At 34.4% G+C, this 6,000-nt stretch overlaps 2 protein-coding genes across 8 annotated transcripts in view; one reads left to right on the top strand and one right to left on the bottom strand.

The window, feature by feature from the left end:
- Positions 1-6,000, top strand: part of LOC106462378 (peflin-like) — a 39,237-nt gene that overhangs the window by 1,052 nt on the left and 32,185 nt on the right. The gene's annotated exons all lie outside the window — the stretch shown is intronic.
- LOC106462374 (nuclear receptor subfamily 2 group C member 2-like) overlaps positions 1-6,000 on the bottom strand; it is an 81,399-nt gene that overhangs the window by 57,385 nt on the left and 18,014 nt on the right. Inside the window, exon 1 of one of the 6 annotated variants that reach the window (XM_022389622.1) lies at positions 2,789-2,842. The exons of the other annotated variants lie outside the window; for them this stretch is intronic. The gene's annotated coding sequence lies outside the window, so the exon portion shown is untranslated. Of the gene's footprint in view, positions 1-2,788; positions 2,843-6,000 lie in introns of those variants that run through there. 6 annotated transcript variants of the gene reach the window in all.

Below are 6,000 nucleotides of genomic sequence, written 5' to 3'. Positions count from 1 at the left end.
TATATATATATATATATATATATATATATATATATATTGCTGTTGTTTCCCCCAGGAAATATTTTTCCAACGAAGATATATAATCGCAATACGGACATCACGATTCAGTCACACCTTTTTTGATATCCTGAATCCAGAACAAGGATTTCTTTATCCTATTTTTGAAAATGCAAGTTTTAGTTTTAGAGAGCCGGGTGTAGCTTCCAGTTTTGACAGAAAGCATAGATCACAAAGAACAACAACTAGTTTGAAATATTTATAATGTTATACAAGTTATGTTTCACTGGAAGAGGCCCGTGATTATTACATATATATTTTAGCACCAGAGGGAGCTTCTGAAATAACCGTAAAGAAACACTCTCCTTATATTTTTATTTTAAAGACGGGATTAAAAAGTATCAAAATATTATGGTAGTTTTAGCTTAGAATAATTAAAGTTTGATGCAGATGACTTCCAGTCTGTAACATCTGCTAACATACTAGCTGGCGAGTTTTATATTTGGTAAAATAACAGTGTTCTGTGATTTGACCATGTTACACATCAAAGCATAGGACGGATAATAAAGAACGATAGGGAGAGTTTGTTTGTTTTGTAGTTAAGCACAAAGCTACACAATAGGCTATGTGTGTTCTGCCCACCACGGGTATCGAAACCAGGTTTCTAGCGTTGTAGGTCCGCAGACGTGCCGCTGTGCCACTGAAGAGGGGGGGGGGTGTTTTATTTGTAGTTAAGCACAAAGCTACACAGTGGACTAACTGTGCTCTCCCAACCACGAGTATCGAAACCCGGTTTTTAGCGTTACAAGACTAAAGACTTACTGCTGTGCCACTGGTGAACCAGTTTGAAACGAGTGGAATTATTTATACCTGGAGAGTGACTGCTCTGCCACTAAACTGACAAAACGAAATTAATGAATAAAACAACTAATGGCTTGTATGCATAATTTATACTTTATTTACGAAAAGTATATTCGATTTTTTTTATATACAATACATACACAAATACGCGATTATACTTTTCGAGGAAACAACTTTACACAACTCTCAGATATGGTGTTTAAAAGAAATTGGGCGGGAGTTCCCACTCACTCAAGTGTTCAATATAATGAGTACGTTTATTCATCCATATTTTAATACCACTACGATAAAATATTTCACTAATACAGAGAGCCAACAAAAATTACTATGCACCAAAAACGCATAACAATACCAAACCCATGAAAAATGTTATCTAAAATTTAAACTCCAAACTTGTGTATTTTTGGAACATATTCAGTTCCATTTTTAAAAAAATGAAAACACGCTGTTGTTTGCCTACAAAAACAGAGATTTTTGAACTCTTAAGGATAACAGATAAAACTGCCACGTTTCATAATAACTTGACCACGAATAGCAGCCGACTCAGAACGAAATCTTAGGCCTATAAGATTCCAGGTAGGTAGAGGGCCCAAACAATATATATTATAATAATTTGAAATAATAATAAATGTATATTTCATTAAAAACGATTTCCAGTTTTGTTTTTGTAAAAATTTTATTACGATCATCAGAGCCCCTTCTTTGAAAAATGGTTTGACCAATAATAATTTAATATTGTTACGTCTCCGTTTGTTAATTAACTTTCCGTAACTTCGTTCCGACGAAACTTTAGCGACACAAGTCCTTACTTAATAAAACTGGTTTATTCTTCCCGAATACAACTTTACGATACACTTATTTTCAACAATCGCGCTAAAACAAACGCTATATGAACGAACGTCAATAATATTTCTGACTGCAGTTCAATTACTCACTATCTACACACACACACATTACACTATTCTCCCGTCACGTTGTCACCCTCTTTTATATACCAAACTACCCTATATCTAGTAAATACTAGAGCATTCGCCAAGGTACGGGATAGTTCTAGAAACGTGGCGTCACACTAGTCATGTGACTCGCTGACGCAACAATATTATGAGTTAGCTTTGAATTTGCCGCAAGCTAAAACAATATTTTTAGTTAAAAAATATTGGTTATTTTGTGGAGTTATTATTAGGATTATATAAATAATATAAGACGGGAAAATAGTTTGTTACAACGTACTTTGCAAGTTTTTGTTTGAATTTCGAACAAAGCTACACGACGGCTATCTGCGCTAGTCATCCTCAATTTAGCACTGATAGACTAGAGGGAAAGCAGCTAGTCAACACCACCCACCGCCAACTCTTGGGCCACTCTTTTACCAACGAATGAATAGTGAGATCGACCGTAGCTTTATAACGACTCCAGGACTAAAAGGGATTCGAACCCGCAGATTGCGACTCAAGCACCCTAACCACCAGGCTCATAATTTGCAGACTAAAGGTGGCGCTATGCCGCTCTAAAGAGGATAAATACTTAATAACGGTGGGTGGAAGGCCCTCTCCGCTCAGGTCCTGAGAATTCTTAATGAGGCCCTGAATTTACCTACTTAGTAAAAAAAAACATAAACTGGAACTGTACTTTCTACCCTAATTATTAAAGTCTTTCTTCTTTAATGCCCAAAAAATAATATTGATAAAGAAATAAGATGAACTCAAAGTTGTAAATAACAAGCACGTGTTTCAGTAAAGCACGCCTTTTACTCTAAGCAGTGTAACCCTCGTCTGGTTATTTTAAAGTTGCCTACATCTTAACTCGAGTAACCTATAAAGTTTTCATGCTGATGTTTTACTACATAAAAACAATAAATATTTTACTTTCTCAGTTTCAGTGGGTCAATTATACATGTGTTTAATGAAAACACAAGTTTATATTTACTTACTATTTCCCTTGGTAATCACCCGTTTCTGCCGAACTTATGGAATTTACGTGGTCAGAGTGACGTCACACCCATAGGTTCATCCAATTTACAAAAATCCTACTGTGCGTAAAATGTATTTATCTCACTCTTCCAAAGTAACGTATCCAAGTTTTCACGAACATTTCTAACGGATCCTATTCTTTCAATATCGAACGGGACACTAAAACCCCACACTTGCCACGTGCTGCGCGCTTCTGAATGATCCAAGTATCACGTTCAAATGGGGTCAATAGGTGAAATGAGGTCACAGTTCGCTTCTTAGTGGTTGCGCAGCAGTAAGTAGCTGTAAACTTTGTGATACCTGACAAATTATTGTTTTTGGCAATGCTGATCAATTACTCTGAACCTGTATATGTAGAAACAAAAATTTTATTCTGCTACCATTTTTTCATGCTTCGGATCTTCTGACCTACAAACCTCATTCGCCGGACATTAACGGGTTATCTATATAAAACGACAAAGGGGAAAAGAATGGTGTATGTTGATTACATATATTCTAGGGAACTAATTAAGCTCAAATCTAAGTAGGGTGGGGTGAGACTTAGGGTTGACTAAGAATGTACAATATAAAAACATTTTTTGAACAACCTCTCTGTGACCTTGCATAAAGGAACTTGGGCATTCCCATAATAATTAACAAATTAATACTCACACCGAGATTAAGGGAACTAACTATTCATCTCATTAAAAAAACTTTATGTTTAAAAAGCTGGGCTTTCAAGAGTACGTTCTAGCTCTGAAGTTCGATAACCATTTGATTGCACAACTTCCCTTTCCGAATCAAGTTTAGGCCTACTTATAAAATATATACATGATTTACAAACACGTGCTTTAAGTTGAATGAAGCCATTATTTTTCGAATATGACGGGGTTTCAGACTGAAAATCTGTCAACATCCGTCTTATCGTTCACTAATTTATCATACATTCTACAAAATAGGTCACTTTATACACCAAGGTCAGAAGTGGTGTGTGTACAGTGAGAGAAGGGGCTTCCCCGGTATAGGTTAGGGCAATCAGCTCTAAAAAGATTGCTCAAAGTAACATACTAAATCAAATTTACGCCTACAGCAAATATTTTAAATCCTTTAGTGAATCAGATATGGCCGTTTCTTTCCTGATTCTTTTCTTCTTCTTTATTTCAATCTGGTAATCTGGAACATCAACGGTTTGCGTTTCCTAACACAGATTGCAGACGGTTGGATACTGTGTAATTACTGTTGACGAACAATGGACTATTACGACGTAACCTTCACGCATGCGTGTATACCAACAGGTTTCCATCTACTTTGATGATGATTTCAAATGATGGTTAGTTTCGAGAAATTGGAGTGAAAGACGAAAAAAAATAAATAAAAACGTTTTGCACACATGTAGAGTTCGTGCAACTTAATATTTTTTCTTATTTACTGAATAGCTCATACACTTAACATCTATACAACGCTTGTGTTATTTGTTTATATTTGGAATTTTTAATAAAATCTATAAAGTCAAAACTTTAGCATATATTTCAATTTCGCTTTGTGAACTTTCTTTTCAATATTCTATAGTTTACTGTTTAAGTTACTTTTTGACTGTCACTTGGATTCTACCATGAACGTGTATATGACCAACCATAGAGAGGGAAACATTTGTAACTTGGTTCACCTATCTCACGTTTTCACAATTTATATATATATAATAGCCAAATGTCTGCCTGTCTATGTATATCCTGAACGGTTAATCGTAGAAAAAAAAACCAATTTGCTTCTTTTCAAGAGTACATTACAAGAAATTTATTCATTTTTTCCAATTTCTAAAACTTCATATCGATATCATCATCGATCCATCTGTCTTCGTATGTGCTGAAAAGTCAGTCTTAAAAAAAATTATTAAGAACAAAAATGTTTCTTTTTATGAGGGAATTTTCAAAAAAAATGGGACTTCCTCGTTGACTGATTGAAAGAAATATTTTAAAATAGGAGCATGAATGGAAAAAACGCACAAAGAGAAGAACGTGTTTGAGTACATATTTGTTGTTGTTCGGTTTATATAATTTTTTTTCATGTCGGTATTATATACATTCATGATTTCATTGTACCATGTTGAATAAAATAAATTGAATTGAATATCTCCACTTTGACACTTCTTAGAGAAATGACAACTGTCAAAAAGCGCTCACTTCGGTAGCGATCTTTCTTTGCGCTCAGTAAATGACAAGTAACGGTGGCATCCAGCAGAAAAAAATCCCCGCAGCTACTTAGCAAACATGATTGCTTTATTATGCTGGATGCACCCATTGCATCGAAAACCAAAGATTTTTGCCAACAATGCATTGCATTCTGTCTCCTTTGCTTAAAAACAATTTTCCTTATTGAAATAACACACAGAATAACAAAGACGGTTGTAAACGGTCCACTAGACAATCATATTGCATATACGCTCTGATCCAAGGGATTGGGATGACTGCACATTTTATATTTATTCATCACTAATTTTAGGAAAATTACCGTTGAATTGTTTCAACGAACATCTGCTAGTACAAATATAATTAAATTGGTCGTCATATAAGAAGTACAGATTATTTCTTCTATAATCCTCTGAAAAAACACGTACGTTTTAAAGATTTCCTTAATCTTGCTATTCAATGGGTTATACTATAATAATATTTCTTACCAATTATTTTTATTATAATTTTCTTTTTGTTGTTTTCGATTTTTACTTAACACCATGTACAGTATCTGACACCATCTGGTGACACTATCGAGCAGTGCTTTTCGAAGTCAATGTTTTATTATACGTTAACAATAAAACTGCTCCGATGAAGCTTTGTGTTTGGATATTGGATCAGTTACTATTTTTCTGTGAATCACCCGTCGCGTGAAATTACATATAATTATACAATCGATCAGTCATTCTTATATATGCATTTCCCCGAAAATATCTGGTGCGCATGTGTCGACGAAACAGTAAAGATAAAGTAACATTCTGTGGTATGCATGAACGATTTAGAGGATTATAACGTTCGAAACTACAGCTCATAATACGAGAACAATGATACTTCTTCGGCGTTCAACATCCAAAGTTTGGGGAATTATTCATGGTTAACAAAAATAGTATTAATCCAATACTACTTTTAAAATGCATGATAAATTTTGAAATTCATTTGAATAGGAATTTTATCATTAATTATTA

This window comes from Limulus polyphemus, unplaced genomic scaffold (genome assembly GCF_000517525.1).
Source record: "Limulus polyphemus unplaced genomic scaffold, Limulus_polyphemus-2.1.2 Scaffold1153, whole genome shotgun sequence".
Lineage (NCBI taxonomy): Eukaryota > Metazoa > Arthropoda > Merostomata > Xiphosura > Limulidae > Limulus > Limulus polyphemus.
Note: the sequence above shows the minus strand (reverse complement) of the source record. Positions and strands in the feature narration are given on the sequence as shown.